Source organism: Procambarus clarkii, chromosome 12 (genome assembly GCF_040958095.1).
Source record: "Procambarus clarkii isolate CNS0578487 chromosome 12, FALCON_Pclarkii_2.0, whole genome shotgun sequence".
NCBI classification, from domain to species: domain Eukaryota; kingdom Metazoa; phylum Arthropoda; class Malacostraca; order Decapoda; family Cambaridae; genus Procambarus; species Procambarus clarkii.
Genome location: NC_091161.1, coordinates 49,134,473 through 49,160,529, shown reverse-complemented (window position 1 = coordinate 49,160,529; position 26,057 = coordinate 49,134,473). Strand labels below are relative to the sequence as shown.

The window sequence follows — 26,057 nt, the reverse complement described above, 5'->3', positions numbered from 1 at the left end:
GTCAAAAACATCAAAAAACACATTTAAGATGGTTTTCACATTTTTCATCCAGATGAAGACCCTAATCACAGCTACTCTCCAAGCACCAGGCGCTAAGATATTTAAATATTTTATTTGTACTTGAATAAAGGTACATATTATTCTTTGGGATGGTAAATAATGAGATGTAAATAATAGCATTCATTTATTACAACAGTGTTTATTAATACATAGTTCTTATAAGACAGAAACGTGAATACAGGTCTTCAAATACATACAAGAGTCCAAAGAAGGCTTCGTGTATAATTATATATATAATGATAACACAGGAAGCTTGAGGTTCATATCATGAGGCGGCAGTCAAGTGTGAGGTCAACTCATGAGAGGGCAGTGAGATATTAGTGAGGTTGCAGGTCAAATGGAGCACTGTCAGCTCCTACCACATCCTCAAAAAGGTATCTCATTTACTACGTCCACTGCGATATTGTTTTCCTTTGCGTTCACAACGATTCCAATCCCTTCCTCTCTCTCTATTTGATTCTCTTTCTCCACGATTTTTTCGGTGATGGGGACGATGGGCTGGAGATCCTCGTCGCTGACGTTGTTCTGATCTGCTGCGATGTCTCTTTCTCGACCTTTCCTTGCCTCTTTCATGATCTGTCTTCTGTGAGTGACTTCTGCGAAGCTTTTCTCTTTCTCTGTCACATGGAAGGCCTCGGTGTGGGGAGCTAGAGTGGCCTCTGCCATCCTGGTCGTCACAGAGTGTTGTTCGGGATGGCTCTACTGGATCATTTCTTGGTCTTGGTGGAGGAAAGATGTCCTCCTCATCACTTTCCCTCTCGTGGTTGTCCAAATCATCATTTAATACGGATACTCGACCTTTAAGCTCGTTGTTGGCTTCATGAATCGGTCTCTTTTGGATCCTCGGTAAAATTATATCACATGAACATTCATCTCTTAATAAACAATCAATATATTCATCCATGTGAGTAAACTGGAACTGGCCGGAACGGTCAATAACGCGTAGTTTCCTAAAGTCATTAAGGAGAGGTTCCAGGTACTTGTAACAATTCAGTGATCCACATACAAGTCTCAAGTAAAATGCCCCCAAAGCACGAGCATACTTAAAATCCTCTTGTGTGATGAATTCTATAATTATGTCAGTCTCAGGTTGGATCTGGAGCATCTTTAGCACGAGACATAGGAATGGCGTGGGTATGCTGTTGGCTCCGTGAACACCACCAATACACCTGAGGGCTATTGCTTTGTCGACTAGTAATTCCGCCGAGAGGGCAAAGCATTCTTCTTTCCAGTATCTAGAGTCGTATATCCTAGTTCTTATAATTTTCTCAACTAAATACTGGGGGTTTGTGCCGTGAGTGGCCCGGGCTTCCCTGATCGTGCGGTTGGCCATGTCGCCTACTGATTACAGAGGCCATGTTCAGATTGATTGATGAGAGAGAGAGAGAGAGAAGATTAAGCCACCCAAAAGGTGGCACGGGCATGAATAGCCCGTAAGTGGTGGCCCTTTTGAGCCATTTCCAGTATCAATAGATGATACTGGAGATCTGTGGAGGTGCGACTGCACCCTGCGTGACGGGAGATGTCTCCCGGACCAAGTGGTGACCAGATGGTGTGCCATGTTTAGGATGGAGGCGTATTTATTAGTGTCCTAGAGAAGAGGGTAGGAGTCAGGTGTCAGTGAGGGATAGAAGACGGGTGGGGAGGAGCAAGATTATGAGAGCATATGAATATAAAAACAAAGATAACTGCAGAAGGCCTATTGGCCCGTACGAGGCAGCTCCTATTTATAACCACCCAATCCCACTCATAAACATGTCCAACCCGCGCTTGAAACAATCGAGGGACACCACCTCCACCACGTTATGCGGTAATTGGTTCCACAAATCAACAACCCTGTTACTGAACCAGTATTTACCCAAGTCTTTCCTAAATCTAAATTTATCCAATTTATACCCATTGTTTCGTGTTCTGTCTTGTGTTGATACTTTTAATACCCTATTATTATCCCGTTTGTTGTGTCCATCAATCCACTTGTAAACATAAGAACATAGAACAAAGGCAACTGCAGAAGGCCTATTGGCCCATACGAGACAGCTCCTATTTATAACCACCCAATCCCACTCATATACATGTCCAACCCATGCTTGAAACAATCGAGAGACCCCACCTCCACAATGTTACGTGGCAATTGGTTCCACAAATCAACAACCCTGTTACTGAACCAGTATTTACCCAAGTCTTTCCTAAATACAGATTTTTAAAAGTTTCCCAAAAACGTATGCAACAAAATGAAGTGTATCATTATTTATAAAATCAATAAATCTACGTAGATAAGAATAATGACGTAAGTTTTTAGAGGCGTAAACTCTACATATAGTGTGCAAGTTTCATGTAAATTGAATAATAAATAAAGGCTGTGAAACCAGATCTAGTTGTAAAAGTTGGAGTTGCGTAGCGCGCGCGACAAGTTACTCTACTCGCGGTCACTCGTGACAATGCGTGATTTACGCATTTGCGGCCAGCTCGTACCTTCTATGGAGAGCTCGCATGCATCTAGCTTTCAATGCTTGTCTCTTGTTCGTTTGGTAAGTCATATTGCAGTACAAATAACAATAATAGCATGAGTTCTGGGAGATATTGTGAGAGCGCGTCAGCGATAGAACCACTCCCCACGAGAGACATACAGTCACTGAGGGCCTGAGCCACGTACCACCCTCTCTCTCACACAATACTGTTGCCAATGAGTGAGTTTATATTCATTTTATGCATAACATGTTATTTTCAACGCTATTACGAAAAATAAGACTTCTACAACGTAAGATACAATACCCCGCGGCGCACTCACGCCGCGAGGACCAGATTCACGAAAGTTGCAGCGGGAAATTTGACTCTACGTTATTTTTCAAGATATCATTAAACGGTTTGGACCACAGTGTTGCCAGAACGTTGTAGTATTTTTCGTAATTTTTCGTAAATATTCCATTTTTCTTCAGGTTTTCGGTTACCATGGCTCCTTAAGCTCTTTCAGTTTAGCATCATCATAGTACTGGTTGTGTCTGACCTGTTTACTAGTACTTCTTTTTGTTTGGCGTGACTCACTATTTTTGATGGCCTCATAGGTATTATTTATGAGGTCATCATAAAACTGTTGTACATTCTCAGGCCCATAATTGTTATACCAATGTTCTATGCTGTCTATAAAGAATTTTTCTTGCTCTTTCCTTACTGTTAGCCTGCGTCTACTCAGCTTAAATTCTTACTAATCATAACTCCCAGATCCCTTTCGCAATCTCAACACCATCTAGCTCGTATCTTGTAACTCTATCATCATTACCTAACCTCAGAACTTTACATTTATCAGCATTAAACTGCATCTGCCAATCCTTTGACCATTTCAAAACCCTATCTAGATCAACTTGAAGTGATAGTAAGTCTTCTTCCGAATTAATTTCCCTACCGATTTTCGTATCATCGGCAAATTTGCAAATGTTGCTACTCAAACCTGAATCTAAATCATTTATATATATATTAAACAACAGAGGTCCCAGGACCAACCCGTCCTCGACTCAAGTCCATTACATTCAGCGGTCAACCCCACAGACGCATTCATAAATTTTAACATGCTGTTCATTCAAAACGGGCTAACCATCCAGTGTGATGGGGAATTTTTAGCATCACGTAACTAGCTTTTTGACACTGTACTCCCCCTTCATGTAGTCTAGGGTAGCTGCACAAATGCAGATGTACCTAATGTATTAATAAAAAAAAGGAATACCTCCATACACCTATTCTTGTAATGGTAGTGCTTACATATTTGCACTTTAACATACACATCAAAAGTACACGCACACACACAGACCAGCACAACCCCACACATGCACAAAACCACCCACATACATTAAGCATTTTTACTTAATTTAAAATAGAAACGTTTAAAAACATTAGTTATACGTTTGCACCAAAGGTCCATGAATTGAGTGACTGAAATTAACGTATTTTATATGTTAAAAACGACTTTATATAAATACCTTATATAAATGTCACCTTTCTGCGACCAACGTCAAAAACATCAAAAAACACATTTAAGATGGTTTTCACATTTTTCATCCAGATGAAGACCCTAATCACAGCTACTCTCCAAGCACCAGGCGCTAAGATATTTAAATATTTTATTTGTACTTGAATAAAGGTACATATTATTCTTTGGGATGGTAAATAATGAGATGTAAATAATAGCATTCATTTATTACAACAGTGTTTATTAATACATAGTTCTTATAAGACAGAAACGTGAATACAGGTCTTCAAATACATACAAGAGTCCAAAGAAGGCTTCGTGTATAATTATATATATAATGATAACACAGGAAGCTTGAGGTTCATATCATGAGGCGGCAGTCAAGTGTGAGGTCAACTCATGAGAGGGCAGTGAGATATTAGTGAGGTTGCAGGTCAAATGGAGCACTGTCAGCTCCTACCACATCCTCAAAAAGGTATCTCATTTACTACGTCCACTGCGATATTGTTTTCCTTTGCGTTCACAACGATTCCAATCCCTTCCTCTCTCTCTATTTGATTCTCTTTCTCCACGATTTTTTCGGTGATGGGGACGATGGGCTGGAGATCCTCGTCGCTGACGTTGTTCTGATCTGCTGCGATGTCTCTTTCTCGACCTTTCCTTGCCTCTTTCATGATCTGTCTTCTGTGAGTGACTTCTGCGAAGCTTTTCTCTTTCTCTGTCACATGGAAGGCCTCGGTGTGGGGAGCTAGAGTGGCCTCTGCCATCCTGGTCGTCACAGAGTGTTGTTCGGGATGGCTCTACTGGATCATTTCTTGGTCTTGGTGGAGGAAAGATGTCCTCCTCATCACTTTCCCTCTCGTGGTTGTCCAAATCATCATTTAATACGGATACTCGACCTTTAAGCTCGTTGTTGGCTTCATGAATCGGTCTCTTTTGGATCCTCGGTAAAATTATATCACATGAACATTCATCTCTTAATAAACAATCAATATATTCATCCATGTGAGTAAACTGGAACTGGCCGGAACGGTCAATAACGCGTAGTTTCCTAAAGTCATTAAGGAGAGGTTCCAGGTACTTGTAACAATTCAGTGATCCACATACAAGTCTCAAGTAAAATGCCCCCAAAGCACGAGCATACTTAAAATCCTCTTGTGTGATGAATTCTATAATTATGTCAGTCTCAGGTTGGATCTGGAGCATCTTTAGCACGAGACATAGGAATGGCGTGGGTATGCTGTTGGCTCCGTGAACACCACCAATACACCTGAGGGCTATTGCTTTGTCGACTAGTAATTCCGCCGAGAGGGCAAAGCATTCTTCTTTCCAGTATCTAGAGTCGTATATCCTAGTTCTTATAATTTTCTCAACTAAATACTGGGGGTTTGTGCCGTGAGTGGCCCGGGCTTCCCTGATCGTGCGGTTGGCCATGTCGCCTACTGATTACAGAGGCCATGTTTAGATTGATTGATGAGAGAGAGAGAGAGAAGATTAAGCCACCCAAAAGGTGGCACGGGCATGAATAGCCCGTAAGTGGTGGCCCTTTTGAGCCATTTCCAGTATCAATAGATGATACTGGAGATCTGTGGAGGTGCGACTGCACCCTGCGTGACGGGAGATGTCTCCCGGACCAAGTGGTGACCAGATGGTGTGCCATGTTTAGGATGGAGGCGTATTTATTAGTGTCCTAGAGAAGAGGGTAGGAGTCAGGTGTCAGTGAGGGATAGAAGACGGGTGGGGAGGAGCAAGATTATGAGAGCATATGAATATAAAAACAAAGATAACTGCAGAAGGCCTATTGGCCCGTACGAGGCAGCTCCTATTTATAACCACCCAATCCCACTCATAAACATGTCCAACCCGCGCTTGAAACAATCGAGGGACACCACCTCCACCACGTTATGCGGTAATTGGTTCCACAAATCAACAACCCTGTTACTGAACCAGTATTTACCCAAGTCTTTCCTAAATCTAAATTTATCCAATTTATACCCATTGTTTCGTGTTCTGTCTTGTGTTGATACTTTTAATACCCTATTATTATCCCGTTTGTTGTGTCCATCAATCCACTTGTAAACATAAGAACATAGAACAAAGGCAACTGCAGAAGGCCTATTGGCCCATACGAGACAGCTCCTATTTATAACCACCCAATCCCACTCATATACATGTCCAACCCATGCTTGAAACAATCGAGAGACCCCACCTCCACAATGTTACGTGGCAATTGGTTCCACAAATCAACAACCCTGTTACTGAACCAGTATTTACCCAAGTCTTTCCTAAATACAGATTTTTAAAAGTTTCCCAAAAACGTATGCAACAAAATGAAGTGTATCATTATTTATAAAATCAATAAATCTACGTAGATAAGAATAATGACGTAAGTTTTTAGAGGCGTAAACTCTACATATAGTGTGCAAGTTTCATGTAAATTGAATAATAAATAAAGGCTGTGAAACCAGATCTAGTTGTAAAAGTTGGAGTTGCGTAGCGCGCGCGACAAGTTACTCTACTCGCGGTCACTCGTGACAATGCGTGATTTACGCATTTGCGGCCAGCTCGTACCTTCTATGGAGAGCTCGCATGCATCTAGCTTTCAATGCTTGTCTCTTGTTCGTTTGGTAAGTCATATTGCAGTACAAATAACAATAATAGCATGAGTTCTGGGAGATATTGTGAGAGCGCGTCAGCGATAGAACCACTCCCCACGAGAGACATACAGTCACTGAGGGCCTGAGCCACGTACCACCCTCTCTCTCACACAATACTGTTGCCAATGAGTGAGTTTATATTCATTTTATGCATAACATGTTATTTTCAACGCTATTACGAAAAATAAGACTTCTACAACGTAAGATACAATACCCCGCGGCGCACTCACGCCGCGAGGACCAGATTCACGAAAGTTGCAGCGGGAAATTTGACTCTACGTTATTTTTCAAGATATCATTAAACGGTTTGGACCACAGTGTTGCCAGAACGTTGTAGTATTTTTCGTAATTTTTCGTAAATATTCCATTTTTCTTCAGGTTTTCGGTTACCATGGCTCCTTAAGCTCTTTCAGTTTAGCATCATCATAGTACTGGTTGTGTCTGACCTGTTTACTAGTACTTCTTTTTGTTTGGCGTGACTCACTATTTTTGATGGCCTCATAGGTATTATTTATGAGGTCATCATAAAACTGTTGTACATTCTCAGGCCCATAATTGTTATACCAATGTTCTATGCTGTCTATAAAGAATTTTTCTTGCTCTTTCCTTACTGTTAGCCTGCGTCTACTCAGCTTAAATTCTTACTAATCATAACTCCCAGATCCCTTTCGCAATCTCAACACCATCTAGCTCGTATCTTGTAACTCTATCATCATTACCTAACCTCAGAACTTTACATTTATCAGCATTAAACTGCATCTGCCAATCCTTTGACCATTTCAAAACCCTATCTAGATCAACTTGAAGTGATAGTAAGTCTTCTTCCGAATTAATTTCCCTACCGATTTTCGTATCATCGGCAAATTTGCAAATGTTGCTACTCAAACCTGAATCTAAATCATTTATATATATATTAAACAACAGAGGTCCCAGGACCAACCCGTCCTCGACTCAAGTCCATTACATTCAGCGGTCAACCCCACAGACGCATTCATAAATTTTAACATGCTGTTCATTCAAAACGGGCTAACCATCCAGTGTGATGGGGAATTTTTAGCATCACGTAACTAGCTTTTTGACACTGTACTCCCCCTTCATGTAGTCTAGGGTAGCTGCACAAATGCAGATGTACCTAATGTATTAATAAAAAAAAGGAATACCTCCATACACCTATTCTTGTAATGGTAGTGCTTACATATTTGCACTTTAACATACACATCAAAAGTACACGCACACACACAGACCAGCACAACCCCACACATGCACAAAACCACCCACATACATTAAGCATTTTTACTTAATTTAAAATAGAAACGTTTAAAAACATTAGTTATACGTTTGCACCAAAGGTCCATGAATTGAGTGACTGAAATTAACGTATTTTATATGTTAAAAACGACTTTATATAAATACCTTATATAAATGTCACCTTTCTGCGACCAACGTCAAAAACATCAAAAAACACATTTAAGATGGTTTTCACATTTTTCATCCAGATGAAGACCCTAATCACAGCTACTCTCCAAGCACCAGGCGCTAAGATATTTAAATATTTTATTTGTACTTGAATAAAGGTACATATTATTCTTTGGGATGGTAAATAATGAGATGTAAATAATAGCATTCATTTATTACAACAGTGTTTATTAATACATAGTTCTTATAAGACAGAAACGTGAATACAGGTCTTCAAATACATACAAGAGTCCAAAGAAGGCTTCGTGTATAATTATATATATAATGATAACACAGGAAGCTTGAGGTTCATATCATGAGGCGGCAGTCAAGTGTGAGGTCAACTCATGAGAGGGCAGTGAGATATTAGTGAGGTTGCAGGTCAAATGGAGCACTGTCAGCTCCTACCACATCCTCAAAAAGGTATCTCATTTACTACGTCCACTGCGATATTGTTTTCCTTTGCGTTCACAACGATTCCAATCCCTTCCTCTCTCTCTATTTGATTCTCTTTCTCCACGATTTTTTCGGTGATGGGGACGATGGGCTGGAGATCCTCGTCGCTGACGTTGTTCTGATCTGCTGCGATGTCTCTTTCTCGACCTTTCCTTGCCTCTTTCATGATCTGTCTTCTGTGAGTGACTTCTGCGAAGCTTTTCTCTTTCTCTGTCACATGGAAGGCCTCGGTGTGGGGAGCTAGAGTGGCCTCTGCCATCCTGGTCGTCACAGAGTGTTGTTCGGGATGGCTCTACTGGATCATTTCTTGGTCTTGGTGGAGGAAAGATGTCCTCCTCATCACTTTCCCTCTCGTGGTTGTCCAAATCATCATTTAATACGGATACTCGACCTTTAAGCTCGTTGTTGGCTTCATGAATCGGTCTCTTTTGGATCCTCGGTAAAATTATATCACATGAACATTCATCTCTTAATAAACAATCAATATATTCATCCATGTGAGTAAACTGGAACTGGCCGGAACGGTCAATAACGCGTAGTTTCCTAAAGTCATTAAGGAGAGGTTCCAGGTACTTGTAACAATTCAGTGATCCACATACAAGTCTCAAGTAAAATGCCCCCAAAGCACGAGCATACTTAAAATCCTCTTGTGTGATGAATTCTATAATTATGTCAGTCTCAGGTTGGATCTGGAGCATCTTTAGCACGAGACATAGGAATGGCGTGGGTATGCTGTTGGCTCCGTGAACACCACCAATACACCTGAGGGCTATTGCTTTGTCGACTAGTAATTCCGCCGAGAGGGCAAAGCATTCTTCTTTCCAGTATCTAGAGTCGTATATCCTAGTTCTTATAATTTTCTCAACTAAATACTGGGGGTTTGTGCCGTGAGTGGCCCGGGCTTCCCTGATCGTGCGGTTGGCCATGTCGCCTACTGATTACAGAGGCCATGTTTAGATTGATTGATGAGAGAGAGAGAGAGAGAAGATTAAGCCACCCAAAAGGTGGCACGGGCATGAATAGCCCGTAAGTGGTGGCCCTTTTGAGCCATTTCCAGTATCAATAGATGATACTGGAGATCTGTGGAGGTGCGACTGCACCCTGCGTGACGGGAGATGTCTCCCGGACCAAGTGGTGACCAGATGGTGTGCCATGTTTAGGATGGAGGCGTATTTATTAGTGTCCTAGAGAAGAGGGTAGGAGTCAGGTGTCAGTGAGGGATAGAAGACGGGTGGGGAGGAGCAAGATTATGAGAGCATATGAATATAAAAACAAAGATAACTGCAGAAGGCCTATTGGCCCGTACGAGGCAGCTCCTATTTATAACCACCCAATCCCACTCATAAACATGTCCAACCCGCGCTTGAAACAATCGAGGGACACCACCTCCACCACGTTATGCGGTAATTGGTTCCACAAATCAACAACCCTGTTACTGAACCAGTATTTACCCAAGTCTTTCCTAAATCTAAATTTATCCAATTTATACCCATTGTTTCGTGTTCTGTCTTGTGTTGATACTTTTAATACCCTATTATTATCCCGTTTGTTGTGTCCATCAATCCACTTGTAAACATAAGAACATAGAACAAAGGCAACTGCAGAAGGCCTATTGGCCCATACGAGACAGCTCCTATTTATAACCACCCAATCCCACTCATATACATGTCCAACCCATGCTTGAAACAATCGAGAGACCCCACCTCCACAATGTTACGTGGCAATTGGTTCCACAAATCAACAACCCTGTTACTGAACCAGTATTTACCCAAGTCTTTCCTAAATACAGATTTTTAAAAGTTTCCCAAAAACGTATGCAACAAAATGAAGTGTATCATTATTTATAAAATCAATAAATCTACGTAGATAAGAATAATGACGTAAGTTTTTAGAGGCGTAAACTCTACATATAGTGTGCAAGTTTCATGTAAATTGAATAATAAATAAAGGCTGTGAAACCAGATCTAGTTGTAAAAGTTGGAGTTGCGTAGCGCGCGCGACAAGTTACTCTACTCGCGGTCACTCGTGACAATGCGTGATTTACGCATTTGCGGCCAGCTCGTACCTTCTATGGAGAGCTCGCATGCATCTAGCTTTCAATGCTTGTCTCTTGTTCGTTTGGTAAGTCATATTGCAGTACAAATAACAATAATAGCATGAGTTCTGGGAGATATTGTGAGAGCGCGTCAGCGATAGAACCACTCCCCACGAGAGACATACAGTCACTGAGGGCCTGAGCCACGTACCACCCTCTCTCTCACACAATACTGTTGCCAATGAGTGAGTTTATATTCATTTTATGCATAACATGTTATTTTCAACGCTATTACGAAAAATAAGACTTCTACAACGTAAGATACAATACCCCGCGGCGCACTCACGCCGCGAGGACCAGATTCACGAAAGTTGCAGCGGGAAATTTGACTCTACGTTATTTTTCAAGATATCATTAAACGGTTTGGACCACAGTGTTGCCAGAACGTTGTAGTATTTTTCGTAATTTTTCGTAAATATTCCATTTTTCTTCAGGTTTTCGGTTACCATGGCTCCTTAAGCTCTTTCAGTTTAGCATCATCATAGTACTGGTTGTGTCTGACCTGTTTACTAGTACTTCTTTTTGTTTGGCGTGACTCACTATTTTTGATGGCCTCATAGGTATTATTTATGAGGTCATCATAAAACTGTTGTACATTCTCAGGCCCATAATTGTTATACCAATGTTCTATGCTGTCTATAAAGAATTTTTCTTGCTCTTTCCTTACTGTTAGCCTGCGTCTACTCAGCTTAAATTCTTACTAATCATAACTCCCAGATCCCTTTCGCAATCTCAACACCATCTAGCTCGTATCTTGTAACTCTATCATCATTACCTAACCTCAGAACTTTACATTTATCAGCATTAAACTGCATCTGCCAATCCTTTGACCATTTCAAAACCCTATCTAGATCAACTTGAAGTGATAGTAAGTCTTCTTCCGAATTAATTTCCCTACCGATTTTCGTATCATCGGCAAATTTGCAAATGTTGCTACTCAAACCTGAATCTAAATCATTTATATATATATTAAACAACAGAGGTCCCAGGACCAACCCGTCCTCGACTCAAGTCCATTACATTCAGCGGTCAACCCCACAGACGCATTCATAAATTTTAACATGCTGTTCATTCAAAACGGGCTAACCATCCAGTGTGATGGGGAATTTTTAGCATCACGTAACTAGCTTTTTGACACTGTACTCCCCCTTCATGTAGTCTAGGGTAGCTGCACAAATGCAGATGTACCTAATGTATTAATAAAAAAAAGGAATACCTCCATACACCTATTCTTGTAATGGTAGTGCTTACATATTTGCACTTTAACATACACATCAAAAGTACACGCACACACACAGACCAGCACAACCCCACACATGCACAAAACCACCCACATACATTAAGCATTTTTACTTAATTTAAAATAGAAACGTTTAAAAACATTAGTTATACGTTTGCACCAAAGGTCCATGAATTGAGTGACTGAAATTAACGTATTTTATATGTTAAAAACGACTTTATATAAATACCTTATATAAATGTCACCTTTCTGCGACCAACGTCAAAAACATCAAAAAACACATTTAAGATGGTTTTCACATTTTTCATCCAGATGAAGACCCTAATCACAGCTACTCTCCAAGCACCAGGCGCTAAGATATTTAAATATTTTATTTGTACTTGAATAAAGGTACATATTATTCTTTGGGATGGTAAATAATGAGATGTAAATAATAGCATTCATTTATTACAACAGTGTTTATTAATACATAGTTCTTATAAGACAGAAACGTGAATACAGGTCTTCAAATACATACAAGAGTCCAAAGAAGGCTTCGTGTATAATTATATATATAATGATAACACAGGAAGCTTGAGGTTCATATCATGAGGCGGCAGTCAAGTGTGAGGTCAACTCATGAGAGGGCAGTGAGATATTAGTGAGGTTGCAGGTCAAATGGAGCACTGTCAGCTCCTACCACATCCTCAAAAAGGTATCTCATTTACTACGTCCACTGCGATATTGTTTTCCTTTGCGTTCACAACGATTCCAATCCCTTCCTCTCTCTCTATTTGATTCTCTTTCTCCACGATTTTTTCGGTGATGGGGACGATGGGCTGGAGATCCTCGTCGCTGACGTTGTTCTGATCTGCTGCGATGTCTCTTTCTCGACCTTTCCTTGCCTCTTTCATGATCTGTCTTCTGTGAGTGACTTCTGCGAAGCTTTTCTCTTTCTCTGTCACATGGAAGGCCTCGGTGTGGGGAGCTAGAGTGGCCTCTGCCATCCTGGTCGTCACAGAGTGTTGTTCGGGATGGCTCTACTGGATCATTTCTTGGTCTTGGTGGAGGAAAGATGTCCTCCTCATCACTTTCCCTCTCGTGGTTGTCCAAATCATCATTTAATACGGATACTCGACCTTTAAGCTCGTTGTTGGCTTCATGAATCGGTCTCTTTTGGATCCTCGGTAAAATTATATCACATGAACATTCATCTCTTAATAAACAATCAATATATTCATCCATGTGAGTAAACTGGAACTGGCCGGAACGGTCAATAACGCGTAGTTTCCTAAAGTCATTAAGGAGAGGTTCCAGGTACTTGTAACAATTCAGTGATCCACATACAAGTCTCAAGTAAAATGCCCCCAAAGCACGAGCATACTTAAAATCCTCTTGTGTGATGAATTCTATAATTATGTCAGTCTCAGGTTGGATCTGGAGCATCTTTAGCACGAGACATAGGAATGGCGTGGGTATGCTGTTGGCTCCGTGAACACCACCAATACACCTGAGGGCTATTGCTTTGTCGACTAGTAATTCCGCCGAGAGGGCAAAGCATTCTTCTTTCCAGTATCTAGAGTCGTATATCCTAGTTCTTATAATTTTCTCAACTAAATACTGGGGGTTTGTGCCGTGAGTGGCCCGGGCTTCCCTGATCGTGCGGTTGGCCATGTCGCCTACTGATTACAGAGGCCATGTTTAGATTGATTGATGAGAGAGAGAGAGAGAGAAGATTAAGCCACCCAAAAGGTGGCACGGGCATGAATAGCCCGTAAGTGGTGGCCCTTTTGAGCCATTTCCAGTATCAATAGATGATACTGGAGATCTGTGGAGGTGCGACTGCACCCTGCGTGACGGGAGATGTCTCCCGGACCAAGTGGTGACCAGATGGTGTGCCATGTTTAGGATGGAGGCGTATTTATTAGTGTCCTAGAGAAGAGGGTAGGAGTCAGGTGTCAGTGAGGGATAGAAGACGGGTGGGGAGGAGCAAGATTATGAGAGCATATGAATATAAAAACAAAGATAACTGCAGAAGGCCTATTGGCCCGTACGAGGCAGCTCCTATTTATAACCACCCAATCCCACTCATAAACATGTCCAACCCGCGCTTGAAACAATCGAGGGACACCACCTCCACCACGTTATGCGGTAATTGGTTCCACAAATCAACAACCCTGTTACTGAACCAGTATTTACCCAAGTCTTTCCTAAATCTAAATTTATCCAATTTATACCCATTGTTTCGTGTTCTGTCTTGTGTTGATACTTTTAATACCCTATTATTATCCCGTTTGTTGTGTCCATCAATCCACTTGTAAACATAAGAACATAGAACAAAGGCAACTGCAGAAGGCCTATTGGCCCATACGAGACAGCTCCTATTTATAACCACCCAATCCCACTCATATACATGTCCAACCCATGCTTGAAACAATCGAGAGACCCCACCTCCACAATGTTACGTGGCAATTGGTTCCACAAATCAACAACCCTGTTACTGAACCAGTATTTACCCAAGTCTTTCCTAAATACAGATTTTTAAAAGTTTCCCAAAAACGTATGCAACAAAATGAAGTGTATCATTATTTATAAAATCAATAAATCTACGTAGATAAGAATAATGACGTAAGTTTTTAGAGGCGTAAACTCTACATATAGTGTGCAAGTTTCATGTAAATTGAATAATAAATAAAGGCTGTGAAACCAGATCTAGTTGTAAAAGTTGGAGTTGCGTAGCGCGCGCGACAAGTTACTCTACTCGCGGTCACTCGTGACAATGCGTGATTTACGCATTTGCGGCCAGCTCGTACCTTCTATGGAGAGCTCGCATGCATCTAGCTTTCAATGCTTGTCTCTTGTTCGTTTGGTAAGTCATATTGCAGTACAAATAACAATAATAGCATGAGTTCTGGGAGATATTGTGAGAGCGCGTCAGCGATAGAACCACTCCCCACGAGAGACATACAGTCACTGAGGGCCTGAGCCACGTACCACCCTCTCTCTCACACAATACTGTTGCCAATGAGTGAGTTTATATTCATTTTATGCATAACATGTTATTTTCAACGCTATTACGAAAAATAAGACTTCTACAACGTAAGATACAATACCCCGCGGCGCACTCACGCCGCGAGGACCAGATTCACGAAAGTTGCAGCGGGAAATTTGACTCTACGTTATTTTTCAAGATATCATTAAACGGTTTGGACCACAGTGTTGCCAGAACGTTGTAGTATTTTTCGTAATTTTTCGTAAATATTCCATTTTTCTTCAGGTTTTCGGTTACCATGGCTCCTTAAGCTCTTTCAGTTTAGCATCATCATAGTACTGGTTGTGTCTGACCTGTTTACTAGTACTTCTTTTTGTTTGGCGTGACTCACTATTTTTGATGGCCTCATAGGTATTATTTATGAGGTCATCATAAAACTGTTGTACATTCTCAGGCCCATAATTGTTATACCAATGTTCTATGCTGTCTATAAAGAATTTTTCTTGCTCTTTCCTTACTGTTAGCCTGCGTCTACTCAGCTTAAATTCTTACTAATCATAACTCCCAGATCCCTTTCGCAATCTCAACACCATCTAGCTCGTATCTTGTAACTCTATCATCATTACCTAACCTCAGAACTTTACATTTATCAGCATTAAACTGCATCTGCCAATCCTTTGACCATTTCAAAACCCTATCTAGATCAACTTGAAGTGATAGTAAGTCTTCTTCCGAATTAATTTCCCTACCGATTTTCGTATCATCGGCAAATTTGCAAATGTTGCTACTCAAACCTGAATCTAAATCATTTATATATATATTAAACAACAGAGGTCCCAGGACCAACCCGTCCTCGACTCAAGTCCATTACATTCAGCGGTCAACCCCACAGACGCATTCATAAATTTTAACATGCTGTTCATTCAAAACGGGCTAACCATCCAGTGTGATGGGGAATTTTTAGCATCACGTAACTAGCTTTTTGACACTGTACTCCCCCTTCATGTAGTCTAGGGTAGCTGCACAAATGCAGATGTACCTAATGTATTAATAAAAAAAAGGAATACCTCCATACACCTATTCTTGTAATGGTAGTGCTTACATATTTGCACTTTAACATACACATCAAAAGTACACGCACACACACAGACCAGCACAACCCCACACATGCACAAAACCACCCACATACATTAAGCATTTTTACTTAATTTAAAATAGAAACGTTTAAAAACATTAGTTATACGTTTGCACCAAAGGTCCATGAATTGAGTGACTGAAATTAACGTATTTTATATGTTAAAAACGACTTTATATAAATACCTTATATAAATGTCACCTTTCTGCGACCAACGTCAAAAACATCAAAAAACACATTTAAGATGGTTTTCACATTTTTCATCCAGATGAAGACCCTAATCACAGCTACTCTCCAAGCACCAGGCGCTAAGATATTTAAATATTTTATTTGTACTTGAATAAAGGTACATATTATTCTTTGGGATGGTAAATAATGAGATGTAAATAATAGCATTCATTTATTACAACAGTGTTTATTAATACATAGTTCTTATAAGACAGAAACGTGAATACAGGTCTTCAAATACATACAAGAGTCCAAAGAAGGCTTCGTGTATAATTATATATATAATGATAACACAGGAAGCTTGAGGTTCATATCATGAGGCGGCAGTCAAGTGTGAGGTCAACTCATGAGAGGGCAGTGAGATATTAGTGAGGTTGCAGGTCAAATGGAGCACTGTCAGCTCCTACCACATCCTCAAAAAGGTATCTCATTTACTACGTCCACTGCGATATTGTTTTCCTTTGCGTTCACAACGATTCCAATCCCTTCCTCTCTCTCTATTTGATTCTCTTTCTCCACGATTTTTTCGGTGATGGGGACGATGGGCTGGAGATCCTCGTCGCTGACGTTGTTCTGATCTGCTGCGATGTCTCTTTCTCGACCTTTCCTTGCCTCTTTCATGATCTGTCTTCTGTGAGTGACTTCTGCGAAGCTTTTCTCTTTCTCTGTCACATGGAAGGCCTCGGTGTGGGGAGCTAGAGTGGCCTCTGCCATCCTGGTCGTCACAGAGTGTTGTTCGGGATGGCTCTACTGGATCATTTCTTGGTCTTGGTGGAGGAAAGATGTCCTCCTCATCACTTTCCCTCTCGTGGTTGTCCAAATCATCATTTAATACGGATACTCGACCTTTAAGCTCGTTGTTGGCTTCATGAATCGGTCTCTTTTGGATCCTCGGTAAAATTATATCACATGAACATTCATCTCTTAATAAACAATCAATATATTCATCCATGTGAGTAAACTGGAACTGGCCGGAACGGTCAATAACGCGTAGTTTCCTAAAGTCATTAAGGAGAGGTTCCAGGTACTTGTAACAATTCAGTGATCCACATACAAGTCTCAAGTAAAATGCCCCCAAAGCATGAGCATACTTAAAATCCTCTTGTGTGATGAATTCTATAATTATGTCAGTCTCAGGTTGGATCTGGAGCATCTTTAGCACGAGACATAGGAATGGCGTGGGTATGCTGTTGGCTCCGTGAACACCACCAATACACCTGAGGGCTATTGCTTTGTCGACTAGTAATTCCGCCGAGAGGGCAAAGCATTCTTCTTTCCAGTATCTAGAGTCGTATATCCTAGTTCTTATAATTTTCTCAACTAAATACTGGGGGTTTGTGCCGTGAGTGGCCCGGGCTTCCCTGATCGTGCGGTTGGCCATGTCGCCTACTGATTACAGAGGCCATGTTCAGATTGATTGATGAGAGAGAGAGAGAGAGAAGATTAAGCCACCCAAAAGGTGGCACGGGCATGAATAGCCCGTAAGTGGTGGCCCTTTTGAGCCATTTCCAGTATCAATAGATGATACTGGAGATCTGTGGAGGTGCGACTGCACCCTGCGTGACGGGAGATGTCTCCCGGACCAAGTGGTGACCAGATGGTGTGCCATGTTTAGGATGGAGGCGTATTTATTAGTGTCCTAGAGAAGAGGGTAGGAGTCAGGTGTCAGTGAGGGATAGAAGACGGGTGGGGAGGAGCAAGATTATGAGAGCATATGAATATAAAAACAAAGATAACTGCAGAAGGCCTATTGGCCCGTACGAGGCAGCTCCTATTTATAACCACCCAATCCCACTCATAAACATGTCCAACCCGCGCTTGAAACAATCGAGGGACACCACCTCCACCACGTTATGCGGTAATTGGTTCCACAAATCAACAACCCTGTTACTGAACCAGTATTTACCCAAGTCTTTCCTAAATCTAAATTTATCCAATTTATACCCATTGTTTCGTGTTCTGTCTTGTGTTGATACTTTTAATACCCTATTATTATCCCGTTTGTTGTGTCCATCAATCCACTTGTAAACATAAGAACATAGAACAAAGGCAACTGCAGAAGGCCTATTGGCCCATACGAGACAGCTTCCTATTTATAACCACCCAATCCCACTCATATACATGTCCAACCCATGCTTGAAACAATCGAGAGACCCCACCTCCACAATGTTACGTGGCAATTGGTTCCACAAATCAACAACCCTGTTACTGAACCAGTATTTACCCAAGTCTTTCCTAAATACAGATTTTTAAAAGTTTCCCAAAAACGTATGCAACAAAATGAAGTGTATCATTATTTATAAAATCAATAAATCTACGTAGATAAGAATAATGACGTAAGTTTTTAGAGGCGTAAACTCTACATATAGTGTGCAAGTTTCATGTAAATTGAATAATAAATAAAGGCTGTGAAACCAGATCTAGTTGTAAAAGTTGGAGTTGCGTAGCGCGCGCGACAAGTTACTCTACTCGCGGTCACTCGTGACAATGCGTGATTTACGCATTTGCGGCCAGCTCGTACCTTCTATGGAGAGCTCGCATGCATCTAGCTTTCAATGCTTGTCTCTTGTTCGTTTGGTAAGTCATATTGCAGTACAAATAACAATAATAGCATGAGTTCTGGGAGATATTGTGAGAGCGCGTCAGCGATAGAACCACTCCCCACGAGAGACATACAGTCACTGAGGGCCTGAGCCACGTACCACCCTCTCTCTCACACAATACTGTTGCCAATGAGTGAGTTTATATTCATTTTATGCATAACATGTTATTTTCAACGCTATTACGAAAAATAAGACTTCTACAACGTAAGATACAATACCCCGCGGCGCACTCACGCCGCGAGGACCAGATTCACGAAAGTTGCAGCGGGAAATTTGACTCTACGTTATTTTTCAAGATATCATTAAACGGTTTGGACCACAGTGTTGCCAGAACGTTGTAGTATTTTTCGTAATTTTTCGTAAATATTCCATTTTTCTTCAGGTTTTCGGTTACCATGGCTCCTTAAGCTCTTTCAGTTTAGCATCATCATAGTACTGGTTGTGTCTGACCTGTTTACTAGTACTTCTTTTTGTTTGGCGTGACTCACTATTTTTGATGGCCTCATAGGTATTATTTATGAGGTCATCATAAAACTGTTGTACATTCTCAGGCCCATAATTGTTATACCAATGTTCTATGCTGTCTATAAAGAATTTTTCTTGCTCTTTCCTTACTGTTAGCCTGCGTCTACTCAGCTTAAATTCTTACTAATCATAACTCCCAGATCCCTTTCGCAATCTCAACACCATCTAGCTCGTATCTTGTAACTCTATCATCATTACCTAACCTCAGAACTTTACATTTATCAGCATTAAACTGCATCTGCCAATCCTTTGACCATTTCAAAACCCTATCTAGATCAACTTGAAGTGATAGTAAGTCTTCTTCCGAATTAATTTCCCTACCGATTTTCGTATCATCGGCAAATTTGCAAATGTTGCTACTCAAACCTGAATCTAAATCATTTATATATATATTAAACAACAGAGGTCCCAGGACCAACCCGTCCTCGACTCAAGTCCATTACATTCAGCGGTCAACCCCACAGACGCATTCATAAATTTTAACATGCTGTTCATTCAAAACGGGCTAACCATCCAGTGTGATGGGGAATTTTTAGCATCACGTAACTAGCTTTTTGACACTGTACTCCCCCTTCATGTAGTCTAGGGTAGCTGCACAAATGCAGATGTACCTAATGTATTAATAAAAAAAAGGAATACCTCCATACACCTATTCTTGTAATGGTAGTGCTTACATATTTGCACTTTAACATACACATCAAAAGTACACGCACACACACAGACCAGCACAACCCCACACATGCACAAAACCACCCACATACATTAAGCATTTTTACTTAATTTAAAATAGAAACGTTTAAAAACATTAGTTATACGTTTGCACCAAAGGTCCATGAATTGAGTGACTGAAATTAACGTATTTTATATGTTAAAAACGACTTTATATAAATACCTTATATAAATGTCACCTTTCTGCGACCAACGTCAAAAACATCAAAAAACACATTTAAGATGGTTTTCACATTTTTCATCCAGATGAAGACCCTAATCACAGCTACTCTCCAAGCACCAGGCGCTAAGATATTTAAATATTTTATTTGTACTTGAATAAAGGTACATATTATTCTTTGGGATGGTAAATAATGAGATGTAAATAATAGCATTCATTTATTACAACAGTGTTTATTAATACATAGTTCTTATAAGACAGAAACGTGAATACAGGTCTTCAAATACATACAAGAGTCCAAAGAAGGCTTCGTGTATAATTATATATATAATGATAACACAGGAAGCTTGAGGTTCATATCATGAGGCGGCAGTCAAGTGTGAGGTCAACTCATGAGAGGGCAGTGAGATATTAGTGAGGTTGCAGGTCAAATGGAGCACTGTCAGCTCCTACCACATCCTCAAAAAGGTATCTCATTTACTACGTCCACTGCGATATTGTTTTCCTTTGCGTTCACAACGATTCCAATCCCTTCCTCTCTCTCTATTTGATTCTCTTTCTCCACGATTTTTTCGGTGATGGGGACGATGGGCTGGAGATCCTCGTCGCTGACGTTGTTCTGATCTGCTGCGATGTCTCTTTCTCGACCTTTCCTTGCCTCTTTCATGATCTGTCTTCTGTGAGTGACTTCTGCGAAGCTTTTCTCTTTCTCTGTCACATGGAAGGCCTCGGTGTGGGGAGCTAGAGTGGCCTCTGCCATCCTGGTCGTCACAGAGTGTTGTTCGGGATGGCTCTACTGGATCATTTCTTGGTCTTGGTGGAGGAAAGATGTCCTCCTCATCACTTTCCCTCTCGTGGTTGTCCAAATCATCATTTAATACGGATACTCGACCTTTAAGCTCGTTGTTGGCTTCATGAATCGGTCTCTTTTGGATCCTCGGTAAAATTATATCACATGAACATTCATCTCTTAATAAACAATCAATATATTCATCCATGTGAGTAAACTGGAACTGGCCGGAACGGTCAATAACGCGTAGTTTCCTAAAGTCATTAAGGAGAGGTTCCAGGTACTTGTAACAATTCAGTGATCCACATACAAGTCTCAAGTAAAATGCCCCCAAAGCACTGAGCATACTTAAAATCCTCTTGTGTGATGAATTCTATAATTATGTCAGTCTCAGGTTGGATCTGGAGCATCTTTAGCACGAGACATAGGAATGGCGTGGGTATGCTGTTGGCTCCGTGAACACCACCAATACACCTGAGGGCTATTGCTTTGTCGACTAGTAATTCCGCCGAGAGGGCAAAGCATTCTTCTTTCCAGTATCTAGAGTCGTATATCCTAGTTCTTATAATTTTCTCAACTAAATACTGGGGGTTTGTGCCGTGAGTGGCCCGGGCTTCCCTGATCGTGCGGTTGGCCATGTCGCCTACTGATTACAGAGGCCATGTTTCAGATTGATTGATGAGAGAGAGAGAGAGAGAAGATTAAGCCACCCAAAAGGTGGCACGGGCATGAATAGCCCGTAAGTGGTGGCCCTTTTGAGCCATTTCCAGTATCAATAGATGATACTGGAGATCTGTGGAGGTGCGACTGCACCCTGCGTGACGGGAGATGTCTCCCGGACCAAGTGGTGACCAGATGGTGTGCCATGTTTAGGATGGAGGCGTATTTATTAGTGTCCTAGAGAAGAGGGTAGGAGTCAGGTGTCAGTGAGGGATAGAAGACGGGTGGGGAGGAGCAAGATTATGAGAGCATATGAATATAAAAACAAAGATAACTGCAGAAGGCCTATTGGCCCGTACGAGGCAGCTCCTATTTATAACCACCCAATCCCACTCATAAACATGTCCAACCCGCGCTTGAAACAATCGAGGGACACCACCTCCACCACGTTATGCGGTAATTGGTTCCACAAATCAACAACCCTGTTACTGAACCAGTATTTACCCAAGTCTTTCCTAAATCTAAATTTATCCAATTTATACCCATTGTTTCGTGTTCTGTCTTGTGTTGATACTTTTAATACCCTATTATTATCCCGTTTGTTGTGTCCATCAATCCACTTGTAAACATAAGAACATAGAACAAAGGCAACTGCAGAAGGCCTATTGGCCCATACGAACACAGCTTCTATTTATAACCACCCAATCCCACTCATATACATGTCCAACCCATGCTTGAAACAATCGAGAGACCCCACCTCCACAATGTTACGTGGCAATTGGTTCCACAAATCAACAACCCTGTTACTGAACCAGTATTTACCCAAGTCTTTCCTAAATACAGATTTTTAAAAGTTTCCCAAAAACGTATGCAACAAAATGAAGTGTATCATTATTTATAAAATCAATAAATCTACGTAGATAAGAATAATGACGTAAGTTTTTAGAGGCGTAAACTCTACATATAGTGTGCAAGTTTCATGTAAATTGAATAATAAATAAAGGCTGTGAAACCAGATCTAGTTGTAAAAGTTGGAGTTGCGTAGCGCGCGCGACAAGTTACTCTACTCGCGGTCACTCGTGACAATGCGTGATTTACGCATTTGCGGCCAGCTCGTACCTTCTATGGAGAGCTCGCATGCATCTAGCTTTCAATGCTTGTCTCTTGTTCGTTTGGTAAGTCATATTGCAGTACAAATAACAATAATAGCATGAGTTCTGGGAGATATTGTGAGAGCGCGTCAGCGATAGAACCACTCCCCACGAGAGACATACAGTCACTGAGGGCCTGAGCCACGTACCACCCTCTCTCTCACACAATACTGTTGCCAATGAGTGAGTTTATATTCATTTTATGCATAACATGTTATTTTCAACGCTATTACGAAAAATAAGACTTCTACAACGTAAGATACAATACCCCGCGGCGCACTCACGCCGCGAGGACCAGATTCACGAAAGTTGCAGCGGGAAATTTGACTCTACGTTATTTTTCAAGATATCATTAAACGGTTTGGACCACAGTGTTGCCAGAACGTTGTAGTATTTTTCGTAATTTTTCGTAAATATTCCATTTTTCTTCAGGTTTTCGGTTACCATGGCTCCTTAAGCTCTTTCAGTTTAGCATCATCATAGTACTGGTTGTGTCTGACCTGTTTACTAGTACTTCTTTTTGTTTGGCGTGACTCACTATTTTTGATGGCCTCATAGGTATTATTTATGAGGTCATCATAAAACTGTTGTACATTCTCAGGCCCATAATTGTTATACCAATGTTCTATGCTGTCTATAAAGAATTTTTCTTGCTCTTTCCTTACTGTTAGCCTGCGTCTACTCAGCTTAAATTCTTACTAATCATAACTCCCAGATCCCTTTCGCAATCTCAACACCATCTAGCTCGTATCTTGTAACTCTATCATCATTACCTAACCTCAGAACTTTACATTTATCAGCATTAAACTGCATCTGCCAATCCTTTGACCATTTCAAAACCCTATCTAGATCAACTTGAAGTGATAGTAAGTCTTCTTCCGAATTAATTTCCCTACCGATTTTCGTATCATCGGCAAATTTGCAAATGTTGCTACTCAAACCTGAATCTAAATCATTTATATATATATTAAACAACAGAGGTCCCAGGACCAACCCGTCCTCGACTCAAGTCCATTACATTCAGCGGTCAACCCCACAGACGCATTCATAAATTTTAACATGCTGTTCATTCAAAACGGGCTAACCATCCAGTGTGATGGGGAATTTTTAGCATCACGTAACTAGCTTTTTGACACTGTACTCCCCCTTCATGTAGTCTAGGGTAGCTGCACAAATGCAGATGTACCTAATGTATTAATAAAAAAAAGGAATACCTCCATACACCTATTCTTGTAATGGTAGTGCTTACATATTTGCACTTTAACATACACATCAAAAGTACACGCACACACACAGACCAGCACAACCCCACACATGCACAAAACCACCCACATACATTAAGCATTTTTACTTAATTTAAAATAGAAACGTTTAAAAACATTAGTTATACGTTTGCACCAAAGGTCCATGAATTGAGTGACTGAAATTAACGTATTTTATATGTTAAAAACGACTTTATATAAATACCTTATATAAATGTCACCTTTCTGCGACCAACGTCAAAAACATCAAAAAACACATTTAAGATGGTTTTCACATTTTTCATCCAGATGAAGACCCTAATCACAGCTACTCTCCAAGCACCAGGCGCTAAGATATTTAAATATTTTATTTGTACTTGAATAAAGGTACATATTATTCTTTGGGATGGTAAATAATGAGATGTAAATAATAGCATTCATTTATTACAACAGTGTTTATTAATACATAGTTCTTATAAGACAGAAACGTGAATACAGGTCTTCAAATACATACAAGAGTCCAAAGAAGGCTTCGTGTATAATTATATATATAATGATAACACAGGAAGCTTGAGGTTCATATCATGAGGCGGCAGTCAAGTGTGAGGTCAACTCATGAGAGGGCAGTGAGATATTAGTGAGGTTGCAGGTCAAATGGAGCACTGTCAGCTCCTACCACATCCTCAAAAAGGTATCTCATTTACTACGTCCACTGCGATATTGTTTTCCTTTGCGTTCACAACGATTCCAATCCCTTCCTCTCTCTCTATTTGATTCTCTTTCTCCACGATTTTTTCGGTGATGGGGACGATGGGCTGGAGATCCTCGTCGCTGACGTTGTTCTGATCTGCTGCGATGTCTCTTTCTCGACCTTTCCTTGCCTCTTTCATGATCTGTCTTCTGTGAGTGACTTCTGCGAAGCTTTTCTCTTTCTCTGTCACATGGAAGGCCTCGGTGTGGGGAGCTAGAGTGGCCTCTGCCATCCTGGTCGTCACAGAGTGTTGTTCGGGATGGCTCTACTGGATCATTTCTTGGTCTTGGTGGAGGAAAGATGTCCTCCTCATCACTTTCCCTCTCGTGGTTGTCCAAATCATCATTTAATACGGATACTCGACCTTTAAGCTCGTTGTTGGCTTCATGAATCGGTCTCTTTTGGATCCTCGGTAAAATTATATCACATGAACATTCATCTCTTAATAAACAATCAATATATTCATCCATGTGAGTAAACTGGAACTGGCCGGAACGGTCAATAACGCGTAGTTTCCTAAAGTCATTAAGGAGAGGTTCCAGGTACTTGTAACAATTCAGTGATCCACATACAAGTCTCAAGTAAAATGCCCCCAAAGCACGAGCATACTTAAAATCCTCTTGTGTGATGAATTCTATAATTATGTCAGTCTCAGGTTGGATCTGGAGCATCTTTAGCACGAGACATAGGAATGGCGTGGGTATGCTGTTGGCTCCGTGAACACCACCAATACACCTGAGGGCTATTGCTTTGTCGACTAGTAATTCCGCCGAGAGGGCAAAGCATTCTTCTTTCCAGTATCTAGAGTCGTATATCCTAGTTCTTATAATTTTCTCAACTAAATACTGGGGGTTTGTGCCGTGAGTGGCCCGGGCTTCCCTGATCGTGCGGTTGGCCATGTCGCCTACTGATTACAGAGGCCATGTTCAGATTGATTGATGAGAGAGAGAGAGAGAGAAGATTAAGCCACCCAAAAGGTGGCACGGGCATGAATAGCCCGTAAGTGGTGGCCCTTTTGAGCCATTTCCAGTATCAATAGATGATACTGGAGATCTGTGGAGGTGCGACTGCACCCTGCGTGACGGGAGATGTCTCCCGGACCAAGTGGTGACCAGATGGTGTGCCATGTTTAGGATGGAGGCGTATTTATTAGTGTCCTAGAGAAGAGGGTAGGAGTCAGGTGTCAGTG

At 41.0% G+C, this 26,057-nt stretch overlaps 7 pseudogenes; all 7 read right to left on the bottom strand.

The window, feature by feature from the left end:
- LOC138364083 (pre-mRNA-splicing factor 38A pseudogene) overlaps nt 1-1,393 on the bottom strand; it is an 11,995-nt pseudogene extending 10,602 nt beyond the window's left edge.
- Nucleotides 1,394-4,501: 3,108 nt separating this feature from the next.
- Nucleotides 4,502-5,455, bottom strand: LOC138364082 (pre-mRNA-splicing factor 38A pseudogene; annotated as a pseudogene).
- A 3,106-nt stretch (nt 5,456-8,561) lies between these two features.
- Nucleotides 8,562-9,515, bottom strand: LOC138364081 (pre-mRNA-splicing factor 38A pseudogene; annotated as a pseudogene).
- A 3,108-nt stretch (nt 9,516-12,623) lies between these two features.
- LOC138364080 (pre-mRNA-splicing factor 38A pseudogene) lies at nt 12,624-13,577 on the bottom strand (annotated as a pseudogene).
- A 3,108-nt stretch (nt 13,578-16,685) lies between these two features.
- On the bottom strand, nt 16,686-17,639 carry LOC138364079 (pre-mRNA-splicing factor 38A pseudogene; annotated as a pseudogene).
- Nucleotides 17,640-20,748: 3,109 nt separating this feature from the next.
- LOC138364078 (pre-mRNA-splicing factor 38A pseudogene) lies at nt 20,749-21,703 on the bottom strand (annotated as a pseudogene).
- A 3,110-nt stretch (nt 21,704-24,813) lies between these two features.
- LOC138364077 (pre-mRNA-splicing factor 38A pseudogene) lies at nt 24,814-25,767 on the bottom strand (annotated as a pseudogene).
- Nucleotides 25,768-26,057: the final 290 nt, after the last annotated feature.